Source organism: Tupaia chinensis, unplaced genomic scaffold (assembly GCF_000334495.1).
Source record: "Tupaia chinensis unplaced genomic scaffold, TupChi_1.0 Scaffold000557_1, whole genome shotgun sequence".
Taxonomy (NCBI): domain Eukaryota; kingdom Metazoa; phylum Chordata; class Mammalia; order Scandentia; family Tupaiidae; genus Tupaia; species Tupaia belangeri.
The window spans coordinates 933,355-947,512 of NW_006160069.1; the positions used below are offsets into that span (position 1 = coordinate 933,355).

Here is a 14,158-nt window from a genome sequence, read left to right on the forward strand (position 1 = left end):
GTTAGGCAGGTAACTACAAAATCTACAATGATGACAATCGGAAGGCTAGTCCTTAGTGTTTCAATGTTTTCTTAAACATCAAAAACCTCTTCTGTATTTTAGCTGTTAAATCAATGTACCTGTTTCACTGGTAAGGCAACTACCTGCTGTGGATACCATGCTGATTAGTAAGTTTCTTCTTAAGCAACAGATACTTGATTGATCAAGGCTCAGGTGCATTTTTTTCCCCCCAAATTTGCTCTCTTTAGTAGCAGAAACAGATAAATTTGTTTTTTATATGGATATAAGGAGGAATGCATGAACAGCACCTATTGTAATTTTTTAAGAATTATTTTATTCAAGCCTATTTATTTTAATTTTACCAGAGAGGGACAGAGTGAGAGAGACAGAAAGAAAGCAAGCCACCAGGTCCAGGATTTGAACCGTGGCCTGCCATGTGGGAGTCCAGCACCCATAACCACCATGCTACCTGCTTGCCCTTCTATTGTAATTTTCTAAGTTACAATTAAATTCACAATTAAACTGGGGCAATACATTATTATTAGGAATAAGTCTTTGAAATACTTTCAGTTTTAAAATAGCAAAGTTTCTGCATAATTTCTCAAAAACTTGCTTTTGATTTTGGTATAAGACTTAATAATCATAAGACATTTTATCTGTATTTTAGCAATTCCTTCTATCAATTTCACTTTGTCCTAAAAAGGTTGGAATTATGATTTTTAATAACTTCTAATACATACAAAGCATCTTTAAATAAGTTTCATTTTTCACTAAATTGAGCCTTTATTTTCACTTTTTTTATCTGTGGATGTTAATTTGAACACACACACACATATATTTTCATATGTGTGTGTGCCTGTGTGTATTTTTAAAGTAAATTACTTTTACCATTAGAATAAAAGTGAACACTATGGTGCCATTCTGTGAGGAAGTTTGATCCTCCTTAGAAATCCTACTCCAGGTTAAGGAGGCAGGTATGGTTCACTGAAGTAGATGATGAAGCTGTCTATGTCTTCTCATCGTCTGACAGCCAGCATTGCCAGGTCTCACCACCACCGCTGCATGCGTCTGCTTCCTCATCGGTGCTGACGTCTAAGGTAGCATCTGCCAGAAACAAGATGTTGTTGGTTGGGCACCCAATGTGTCTGCAATCTGCCCACACCTCTCACTCTGCACTTTATGTCCAATCTCTTTATCAATGTGACCATCAGCAAAGTCAAGAATATCTCCCCACTGCAGAATTGTCAAATAATAGTTTCTGTGCCTCCACATTCCCGAAGGAATAGATACAAACCTTTATTCCAGCCTCTCCCCTTCCTGGCTGATGGAAGTACATCTGCAAAGAAGACAGAAGAGAGGACTAATAAATACATATTTGGATTGGGAGGGTGATGAAAGCTATGTACTCTGCTTTCATGCCAGCTGTGAATGCAGCCAGCTCACCACATGAGGCCTTACAGCTGCTTGAGCGCCATGGTCTTTCAGGCCAAGAACATCTGCCAGCTTGTGTTACCTACCACAGCCTGGATCATCTGCTGCAAGTCATCTACCCCGTACCCAGATGCCACAGGGATCAGAACAGCCCTGTCCAGGTGACCATCCCTCCTGCTTGGTACAAAATCTCTTTCCGCATAGTTTCAGACACACCATACTCCAAACTTTTCTCCTACCTTTCTGTCCTCCCTTTCTCATCTTCCTTTGCTAGCTCTTCTCTTCTCCCAGTTCTTAAAATATCATAATTTCCCAGGGCTCAATCTACAGCTTCTCTTCCCTGATTACTACTCTTTTCTACATCACCTATAGTCCTCTGGCTTTAAATACCTACATTTGGGCCAGCAGGTGATGTAATTGTCGAGGTACTGGATTACCACATGAATGACACAGATTCCATTTCTGAATCTAGCAACTTGAGAATCATTCTGGGCACATATGTATGCATGTCCAAAATCCCCAGAAAAGAATGGAGAAGGTATTGCAGCATGGCCCTCCCTCCTGGGATGTGATTTCTTACTTTCCTTCTTTCTGTCTCTCTCTATCTCTGGTGAGCACACACATTCTATGGCAAAAACAAAACAAAACAAAACAAAAAAAACAAAATTAAATAAATGCCTACATTTATGTCTTCAGTGCCAATTCCTTCCCTGAATTTCAGAATCTTCTGTGCATTTATCTGCTCTACATCTAAGCTTATATGCACATTTGGTAACCAACTACAAGTTATCCAAAACAGAACTCAGGTTCAACCCTCTTCATGTATACACAAAATGTGTAATATCTGGACACACGACCTCTATCCACTCATACCACAACTGCCTCTACTTTTGGCCAATAAATTTCTAATTGATCTTGTTTTTTCCTCTACCCTTTCTACGCATGCAGTGTGATCTCTTAAACAGAAATAAAACCATATATGTCACTACTCTGTCCTTCCTGTTAAACATGACATAAAACCTTTCATCTTCCCATGGTCCTTCATGACTACTGCACTCGTATCACTCTTGTCTTGCTCTCTCTGCTTTTAGCACAGTGTCTTCGGTGATGCCCCTGTTCAGTTGTTGGAAAAGTCATGATGCATTTTTGTATTACAAAAAAAAAAAAGTATGTCATGACTTTTCCAACAAACCAATAGATAAAGTTTACTCCTGATCCTGGTATCTGTCCTTCTCACATCTCCTGCATGTAAAATGCTTTCTCTAATATGCTCATGGCTCTTTTCCACATTTCTCAGAGGCTTAACTGCCTCATCTTCAGAGAGGCTCCTTCTGATCACCCTGGCTAAATATATTCCTCATACCATCATGCTGAATGTTTTCATCATGACTTTTATCACTACCTTAAGACATTCATTTTTATCATCATTCCTTATCATCTCTCTTATATTAGAATGTAAGTTCCATGAACATGAGAATTTTCTGTCTCATTCGCCATTGTATCCTCATCACTAAGAATACCAAATTGCACATAGCAGTCAAGCAATAAATGCAAGTTGAGTGAATGAGTAGATGTTCAAAACTAAGTGGAGTAAAACTGATAATACCACTACCATTTATGTCGTTAGCTATCTCTAATAACATTAGCCTTGCTGTTATTTTATTCATTCCTACTTAATTTAAAATATCTTATAGTAATAGCCTCCTTACTTTTATTCTTTTTAGTTTCCCCAACTACTTTGGCAGCCCGTATTCGTATAATAAAATTAGTTCTCCCTTTTTCTCTCACCATTAGTTAAAAATTTCTGTTATCTCATCCTTACATTGTAGGAACAAATTGTTCTTGTCCGTCATTTATTGTTTATAATAGTAATGAATCTGACCTTTTAATTTTATTTTAGTATTTTTCAAATATATTTATATAAGACTTTTTGCTTAGTTTTTATTTTTGTGCAAAATTTCTGTTTTATTTATTCGAGTTACTTTTTTAAATTTTGTAATTGCTTGAGAGCCACGAGTGATTGGATGTATATTGTGTGCCTTCACTGGACTCAAATCTAGCTACTGAGCTGTCTCTAAAGTGTCTAAGTATCAGATAGAGAAACTTAAAGATATAAAAATTCACTAAAATTTCTCAGTAATCAAATGTGGGCCAGCCATGGAGTCACAGCAGTAACACAACACTTCAAGATGCTGAGGCCATGCGGGACGTTCTCAGGTTTGTGTCCTAAAGCCTCCTTGTGCAAACCAGGTTGATGCATGCAAGTCTATGATCCTGGCTGGCTGAGGCTGGGATGAGGTCACAGAATGAATACCCTGTCATGGATGTCTGTTTCCCTTTCCCTGTCTCTCTCTATCTCTTTGTATTATGGAAGAAACAAAGACACTTTTTAAAATAAAGGAAGAAATAGAATCAAATGTGAGTTTTATCAACAAAATCTAACCCATATTTGGGGCCTTCTGTGTTCAGATTTATTTCTTGAGTGCTGAAAATAGAAACCAAGCACAGGCCCAAACTCTAGGGCCTCATTGCCCAGTAGAATTTGTTTTAATTTATTTTATACATTCAATCACTGTACATCACCATTTTTAAAAAGGAATTTTTCCACCATGAATACACTGCACACCAGTCCAGTTGAAGATATCATACACATTATCATCAGCAGACAATCCTCCATTTCCGTGTCCTTTAAATGTCTTGCCTCTCCATTTTTCTCTGGGTAGAATTTTATATTAAACAAAAATACACATGAAGACAAAGTTTGTGCTTAAAATTTAGTAAGATTGTAATCTTTTACCAGGTATACACCAGAATCATGGATTTTTTTTTTTTTTTGGTGCTCTCCTTATTGCCATGTTGTCCAACGGATCTCCTTTTCTTCCTAATCCTCTTCATAAAAACTAATAAATGTGGAAATGATGCGTTCTATTTAAAAGGGGGTTTCCAGCAATGTTGCTTTTTAGGAGTTGTACTTACTTCACTAAAATGTATTTATTAAATATGTCATCTAAAGATACCGGCCTGCCTCTTTAAATTAGTCATAGATATACTTTCATCCAATAGACAATATTTTTTTTCAGATTAGTTTAGATAAATTAATTAATCAGATTTTGGATTTTTAATAAGTCACTGTAAGTTGGTTCAGATGTTAGAGCTATTGTACATCAGTCAGTGAATAAAGTTCACTTTCTAAGCTACTTGTATTTGGACAGAACTCAAACTGTGATACATAAGTAAATTGTGTAGGTCTGCTATATAAAGACCATACATTTTCAGTCCAGATTTACAAATTATGCTGAAAAATCTTCGCTATTTAAGGATTTGTTTGTTTGTTTGTTTTTGCTTTTACTATAAGGATGTGTACTCACCAGAGAGAGGGAAAGTAAGAAATCAGCCCCTGGGAGAATGGCCAGGCTGCAATCCCTTCTCCTCCATTTTCCTCTCAGGATTTTGGGTACGCGTGCACATACACCAGGCATTATTTTCAAGCTACCTGATCTGGGACTCAAACCATGGTTGGCCATGTGGGCATCCAGCACCATAACCACCTCACCACATGCTAGCCCTTAAGGATTATTTCTGTGTTACAAATAACCCCATTTTCACTTCACAAATATATGTTAAGTTGTATGTAAAGAAAAGTATGCGGGGCTAGGTGAATGTTGACAAGAGCCCTTTGAGTTAAATCTAAAATTATTAACCTTTCTGCTGTATGCTTATAAATGAAGCATAACAAACATAATGGCTAGATCAACCACAATTAGGCCCTCAAATTAAAGGAAGGAAATGAGACATTTTGACAGTTCTGGAACATTACATTTCACGGGGCTCAGTGCACAGCTAGTGACACAGGTGTTTCTGTAATTTCAGTACAATGGGAAAAGTCAGTGCTCAGTTGCCTTAAACTTTCCTCCAATGGCAGGCTGTGAAGATCAGATGCTGGTATTGTCTCCCTGTGAAATGCAACAAAAACCATTTTGGAGTTTTGACAGTCCTAAATCAGATTCAGGATATATTTCAAGTTTCTTTCTCATACACTCATAACTTCTGCAGCTACGTACTTGTCTTTTCACAAGCATAGAAAAAAAATATTTTAAGAGCCTTTGTTGACCAAAGGCTAGAATATATTTTAAAACCCCTTGTTTACATTGTCAATACTGTCCTCTCCTTTCTGTATTAAAATGGTACACCCAAACTCTGCCATTTCCTTAGCTAACCTGCAAAAAATATCTTTCACAATGTGTTGAGATGAGTTTCTTGGATTTCACTGTCCATATTAATAAATCCAAAGTATTCAGATAAATATATTCTAATCTATTGAGGAAAATAATATTCTCACAAATACTCAACAGCAATGACATTGCTCTGATTATGTACTAGACTGTGTAAGGCAGTTTTTTGTCCCACATTGTTCTCAAGAATAAATGCAGCACGTGCTGGGACTGTAATATCCTGAGATAAGAAAGGACTGGCGAGACTCTTCTAGGCTCTGTTCCAGAATCCTCATGACACTGGGGTATGTAATTGCAAGCAGGCTACTTTTCAGGGTCCCTCATCTGCAGTACAAGTGGAACATGCATAGTTAAGATTGTTCATCCCTGAGAGCTTTTCGGAGCCTTCGGGAAACGGTTCTCAATGGATTCTTGCCTCCATTGTCTGCTGCTGCCTATCTCTAAGTAAAACGCCCACTTCAGGTAGCCTGTTGTATGCATGAGTGTTCTCCCTCACTAGACTCAGACAAGTTGGTACCTAGTGTACAATGAATCTGCTTCATAAGATGTGGGGAGTCCAAGCCTGAGGGGTGATATTCAGATTGCAACAAAATCGTGAAATAAAATCTGGCAATAAAGACCACGTCTTACAATTTTACAGCTCTTACAGCATATAACAGGACAAAACCTATATTTGACTCTTTAAGAAACACCTGTGTGAAACTACTGTCTATGCTAAGGGAAGTTTCATACTTCAACCAAAAATTTGTAGTGTGTTTCATTTTCCTTTCATCTCTAGAGGCCCCATCAGTCTCATATTCAGATGCTTCACTCTGGAGGCTTCCTCCATGCTTCTGATCTGTGAGTTGTACATAACAGACAAATCCAATTTTCTGCAAAATTATCCCTTGCCAGAGAAGAAAGCTGATGACTCAAATAGTATTGATTTGATGCAGGAGGCACCCTGCCATCTCCCACTAGGGATTAAATTAGCAATTTTGTTACCATGTCTATGGCAACTGACTACTCATAATACTGAACCATACCTTTAGAATAATTTCCATGATGGAATTACTTAACTGCCTTTTTTTTTTTCTTTTTCTTTTTGCCACAGAAGCAGAAGATAGTGAAAGACACAATGCCACCTGGCAGGAGGATTTCATCCAAGATAAAGTAGAATCACTACTTAAAATTTTGTATATTCACCATTGGTGTGGAATTCAATGAACTGATCAGTAAAAGGAGACAATTATAAAACAAAACATACAGAAAAGTTATGCTCTATCTCTACTGATAAGCATTACTAGAGGTATCCAAAGAGAAGCTAATGCCTCACTGTATTACTTATGATAGTCCACAATTCAGTCTTCTGGTAAATCCCAACCCAAACCTTAACCAGGCCAATCTTTGCATGATTTCCCAAGTTGCTCTGTGGTAGGAGGTGACTATTTATTTCCTATTCCTGATTTTATCTTCCGTGTGGAGGGACCTCTACTACTTCCAGGATTCTTAGCCTTTCTTCACTCTCATTCATTCCTTTTCTCCATACTGAGAAATAATTTACAAATAACTGAGCTTAAAAAGAGAAATTATCAGGACCAGCCATTGGCATAATGGCTATGTTGCTAAACTCCCATGTAGTCAACTGCGGTTCAAGTCCCGGACCCCATGGCTTAAACTCACAACGGGCGCATGTGCATGCATGCCCAAGATGCCAAGAGGAGAATGGAGGAGAATGGATTGCAGCATGGCCATCCCCTCTGGGGAATGATTTTTTTGCTCTCTGCCTTTCTGTCTCTCTCTGTCTTTCTGACAAGTGCATACACCCTATAGCAAAAACCTCTCAAAAAAAAAAAAAAAAAAAAAAGAAAGAAAAAAAAAAAAAAAGTTTGTAAAAAAAAAATAAATTATCTTTCCACAGTCCAGCTCCTCCCTCCTACCTGCAGAACACATACATATTCCTCTACTATCTCATATCTTACATTTTGAGGGCCTTGGCCCTAACTTGAGAAATGCAGAGAGAGCCAGAGTGAAATGGGAACTCATCTTTCTGACTCATTTGGTGATGTTTGTTTTAGAAAACCCTTGGCCACAGAGGGGACATTTTTGTACCTCCGTAACTAACCACTATCTTATTTTTCAATTGATTCAGAGGGAACAGGGATGCTATTTTGAAGTCACCACAAAAACCACAGGACTATATCTGTTCATAAACTCTCATTCCAGGAGTTTCTAACATCTGGAAGGAACTTTCTTACTCTTTTCACTTTTTCCAAATCTATGCATCTTTTTCAAGTATGAACTTCAACCACAAAATGCTCCACAGAGCAGCTGTGATCTTTAAATACTGAAGTACGTGTGAAAGCCCTGTGCCTGGAGCACTGGGTCTATACTAGGTGTGACTTTTCTTTTCCCTTCTTAGTCACTCAAGTCTATGTCTGTCTTCACCATACACTGCTGTTTTGGGTATCAAGTGGTACAGTTTTCTAGAAATTAATGAGACAGCTTATCTAAAGAGCCATAAAATTAACCATGCCCTTTTAGCTAAAATTTTAATTCTGAGAATCTCTGCTGACTTAAAGTTTAAACTGGTAAATATATACCATAGTATATGTTGTATGATGATCAACAGGAAATGATTGAGTAAACCATGGAATAGTCATAGAATGGATTATTATACAGCATGTAAAATTATACCAATGCATTTTTAAAGATAATATGAAATGTGTTTATACTTTTTCAGTATCATGCCACAGAGGCAATCATTCCCTCCACTGCAAAATAATATGCAATTAAGTTTGCCACTTTGTTTTTTGCTTTCTTTTCTATACCATTTTAATGTTACATTTAAGAAATTTTGTTTTTGTTTTTTTGTTTTTTTTTTTTAGAGATTTTTGTTATAGGTCACGTGCACTCACTGGAGAGATAGAGGTAGAAAGTGAGAAATCATCCCCACAGGGGGAATGGCCATGCCACAATCCCTTCTCCTCCATTCTCCCCTCAGGATCTTGGGCACACATGCACACATGCCTGGCATGAGTTTTAAAACACTGGTCCAGGACTTGAACCACGGGTGACTACATAGGAGTTAAACAATTATAATCATTACACCATCTGCTGGTCCCAAGAATATTATTTTTTTCGAGAGAGAGATTTCTGATATAGGTCACACACGCTCGCTAGAGAGACAGAGACAGACAGAGAGACAGACAGTGAGAAATCACCCCTTCCCCCCACACCGCCAGGGAGAATGACCATACCTTAATCCCTCCATTCTCCTGGGGTCTGCATAAGCAGCTGCTGGGTCTGGGACTCAAACCACAGTCAAGTACATGGGAGCCTGGCAACAAAACTATTATGTTATCTGCTGGTTCCAAATTAAGATTTTAAAAATATTTTTTTATTATCATAATCATTATCATCACCTTAAAACATAAGACTAAATGGCTGATGTGGTTATTGCATTATGAGGACTTCCTTTAGAAATCTAAGATTTGCAACTACCACATAGTATGAACTCAACATGTATTTGTAGAGTAATTGGTCGAATACCCTAATGTAACATATAGAACAAAAATATCAAGTTAATACTCATATAATGTCCGAATAAATGAGTGAGACTTATTAACCATTCTCTTCTCACTATTTATAATATAAACCCATTCATTTTGTTTTTTGCTACTCCAGGAAACTCTAATTCTCTGGACCATTTCCCCCAAATATTTTTTAGGTTCGCTTGAGGAAATCATTACTCCCTCCTCACTCATCAAACCCTTGGCATTAGTGGCTCTAAAGCATGAGACAGGATACAATTTCAGAATGAAACAGGCAGTCACAAAATTACCAAGTAATAAGCATATAAACATAGAAAAACACTCATTTTTGTACTTCAGCAAATATGTGTATTATATATATAATATTTTTCTTTCTTGACGCCCTTAATGTACTGATAGGCCATTTACCTCTAGAAGTTTTACATAAGTCTGTTCTTATGCCAAAGTGGACAAAACCAGTTTTTTCTTACAGTTCACACAGACAAAATAGTCATGCCAAGTAGCTAATTCTCAGGTGTATTATGAGACATGTATTAGGAAACTGATGTACAAGTTTTAAGATATTGGAAAGGCTAATCAAACAGAAATTAACAATAAAAAGTAAAAATAAAAACTATTAAAATAAATTGAAAATGTTTTCTGTAAATCTTCCCATTTGGAAAATTTTCACACTTTTTTGATTTATTTTAACTGTAGTGGTATCAAGTTGACATTTGTCTAAAAACATTTTTATCTTTCTTTAAAAAAAAACATTTTATCTCTCTTTATACTAATGTAAGTAATTGTCAATGTGTACTCATACAAGGAAAAAGATCATTTTATAAAAACACATATAAAAGTACAATCATAAATTTTATTTACTGTAAATTTTAATTAACCATAAATTGCTACTCTATTTTTAATCTCCTTTGAACCTCTTTATATTACTATTATTACATCTCCTCTTCAAATCTAAGAATTTTTAAAGGGTGTATTGACCACCAACAGCAGAGGCTAGATGCTCACTGAACTTGTAAAATGTGATCTGGAATTCTCTTCTGCAGTTCAGGAGTCTGGTTCCTTGCTCCCAGGTCAGGCTTACTATACCCTGAGGCTAATCTCTCCTTGTTATTTCACACATTCTTATATATAAAAACATTCATCATTAGTGTACAATACAGAAAAAGAGTACTTTCTGGAAAATCAGAACGTAGACTCAACTAGTATTTCTTATTTACTCAGGGTTTTGTAAAGCCTTACCTAACTGAAAAATCACCTTAAATGTTAGCTGTTGAATGATAAGAAAATTCAGTGTACATAAAGATTTCCAAATTTTAATCAATGGATTAACCTAATGATATCATCTTTAGGTGTTGAGGTCCCTTAAATATCTGAGGCACTGGGGCCAGCAGATGGCATAGCGATTACATAACTGGACTCCCACATGGCTGACCATGGTTTGAGTCCTGAACCCAGTAGCTTGGTACTCATGCTGGGCACATGTGCATGTGTGCCCAAGATCCCAGGAAGAGACTAAAGGAGAGGATATTGCATCATGACCATCCCCTCTGAGGAGCGATTTCTCACCTTCTCTCTCTCTGTCTCACTCTCTCTCCCTGGCAAGCACATGCACCCTAAAGCAAAAATCTCTTAAAACAAGCAAACAAAAAAAAGATTTCAGGAGCTGACATAATTGTGAATTTATGATGCTCTTTGATTGATTTGTGTTTCAACGAGAGCTGAGAGAAAAATATCATCTTTGGAACAGACTGATACTGACTAAACTCATGCAAGAGTGCAGAAATTAGATGCCAGTTTGTTAATTTACATTGAAAAGTTCAACTACTAAGAAAAGCAAATACTTACAGCATATTGTCGACCTTTAGGCATACTATACTAAAAGACAAATTACTATCAGATTTGTTGGTGAGTAGGGGCACAAAGAAGAGAAAATGAGTTGCATGATCTTTATGTTGGTTTCATCAAGCAATGGCCATGGAATATAACCTTTTAGAGACAGATTCTTGGGTTGTTTATTCATTTTAGACAGTGCCCATACTGGCCATGAGCTCACAACCCTCCTGTCTCAGCCCCCCAAGCAGCTGGGACTGTACGCATATGACACCTCACTCAGCTCTTCTGGGTGGACTGGAAACCAAGGCCAGGCCTCCCATGTAGTCTTCCCTTGGTGAGTGGCAGCAGCCAGCACATGCTACTGCAGCTGGGCCAGCTTGGGTTGCTGACTCAGTCATCCTTCTTACTCCAGTGTTAGAGACCCACTGAAAAGTTATGATTGTACTTCACTTTCAAAATCAATTTCTCAGTTTTTCTTCAGGTAGAAAGTAATATAATAGATTATATATATATATATATATAAAAATATGTTCATCTAGTTTGTTTTTTGTAGATGCCAAATACATTCTTTCTGTACCTTGAAATTCTATATTTTAACTATGTATCAGTGGTTCTTAATGATTTTATGTCTCCAATATCATGAAGGATATAATATTGTATATATTTTTCCTAGAAAAAAAAATATAATGCATGCATTCAAAATTTTGCATACTCCTTTAAGTAATTTATAAGGATCCTCAAGTTAATTTACACATTGCAGATGTCAAGTGGGCTGTCTTATTTATCCATATGAAATCATATTAATATGTATAATTTATATAATTTCCTTTTCTTTTTTTCCTTTATTTTCTTGGTCAGGGGCACATGTGCTCATTGAAAAGAGACACAAAGAGAAAGGGAAAGCGGGAAAGCATCCCGTAAGGATAACAGTCACTCTGCAATACTTTCCCTCCCTCTCTCTCCTTTCAGGATTTTGGACACACACACACATACATCAGTGTGTTTTTGAAGCTACTGAGTCTGGGACTCGAACAGTGCAGCTGGCCACATGGAATTCAACTCACATAACTACCAGGCACAAGCTGGCCCTATACGTATTATTTTCATAATGAGATAGAATTTTGGGACACAAAATAGCAAACATACAATTTAACATTAACATTATTTGTGCAATGCAGTGCCAGGCCAATGCCAGATGTCATCTGAAGGCAGATCTATTCAGAGATGATGCTTGACATAAGCTGCAAAGTTAGTTTTACTCATATGGGGAAGGAGGTAGGCAAGCTACAGGGGTTTTATCCGAAGTTCTCAGCAAAGGAAAAAGCTGATTTTAAACCTCTTTTTTGGTTTATTCATAGCAGAAGCTACTGGTCAGGATGACTCATCTACTTTGGCACTTTAAGAAGTGAATAGTGCAGATTAAAATAGAAAGCAAGCAGACATGATCTCTGAAAGATATACATTTTTTCCCCTTGTGAAACAAAGAGAGAAAGGGAGAGACAGAGATAGACTTTTTTTTTTTTTTTGAGAGGTTTTTGCTACAGGATGCATGTGCTCACAAGAAAGACAGAAAGACAGAGAGAGACAAAGCAAGAAATCACCCCCCAGGGAGGATGGGCACATCGTAATCCCTTCTCTTTCACTATCCTCTTGGGATTTGGGGCACACACCCACACGCGCCCGTTGTGAGTTTAAGCCACTGGGTCTGGGACCGGAACCGCAGTCAGTTACATGAGAGTTCAGCAACATAGCCATTACGCTAACTGCTGGTCCCAAGATAGGCATTTTTGACAGGGGATCACCTGCCTCAACCACCAGTTAGCTAAGATCACAGTTGCAGTTGCTTGCAACTGCACAGGGCACATTCAGGTTAGCCCAGAAACTGAATGCAGGCTCCCTGCATGGTTTCTAGACTCCCAGTTGATGGCCTTGCCTGTGTGCCACCCACAGCTAGGTCAAACAAAAATACTTTCAACAGTAGCCAACAGATGGATATGTTCTCCTCTCCTGTTGTAATAAGACAGTCTATTTTTGGAAAGAACATAAAGGAGTTGATGTACCTATTTATCCCATTTTTTTCCAAGGAAATGATGGTTTCAGGAGATCTCCAGGCCCAAGGAGACTTTTCTTAGGGTCCTCACAATAGCTCTCGCTAATATAAGTTGATCATCTTAATTTCATATATAGACAATAGATACAATATCAGTATCTTATTGTTCTCCTTATACATTCCTTCATTTTTTCCCTGTATCAAAAGTATTAGTGACATACAAATATATCATCTATTAATTTTTAATTTTTTTATTTACATAATATATATTTTTTCTTTTTAAATTTATTTTTAATTTCATTTTCTTTTATACAGTCAATCACATTATTTAGCTTACAAAGTGAATATTTCAACATGTGAACATCTCTCCCTAGTCCAGTTGACTAAATTACAAAATAGCTTTAACAGAAATTGGCACATTTCTTTGTCCCATTAATACTTTTCCTCCCCATTTTTCTTCTAATTGTTTTTCCTCAAACCCTACTCTTTTACACACACCGTATCTGTATTTACATCCGTTTACTGTTTCTATATTTCTTAAGTTCAAACAATTTTTTACACTCTACAGCATGGTTTTTCTCAGCCCAGTGCATATTAGTCAAGTCAAAGATACTACTATATTTACATTATCATCAACAGATAACTTTTCATTTTTCTATTAAGTGTTTTGCTTGATTCCTACCCTCCCACCTCCTATTACACGTCCCTTATTACCCACTCACTGTACTGTCTCTAGTATCTACAGTTGTCCTCCCTGCTATTATCCCTTTCAATCTTTCAGTTTCTGTTACAGAGCACGAATATTCAGTATATGCTAAGCGGGACATACAATGCCTGTCTCTCACAGTTTGGCTTGCTTTGCTCATTGAGTCTTCCATATTCGTCCACTTTGTGTCAAGTGTCAGGGTCTCATTGCTTTTTATGACTGAGTAGAGTCCATAGTGTATATGTGCCACATTGTTTTTCAATTCACTCATCTGTTCTTAGACAATTGTCCCAGCAATTGTGAATAATGCTGCAATAAATATGTATATGCATCACCTATTAATTTTTAAGAACCTGATGTCTAATTTCCAAAT

At 37.1% G+C, this 14,158-nt stretch overlaps 1 pseudogene; it reads right to left on the reverse strand.

The window, feature by feature from the left end:
• Nucleotides 1–655: 655 nt before the first annotated feature.
• LOC102494957 (enolase-phosphatase E1-like) lies at nt 656–11,427 on the reverse strand (annotated as a pseudogene).
• Between the last annotated feature and the right edge of the window lie 2,731 nt (nt 11,428–14,158).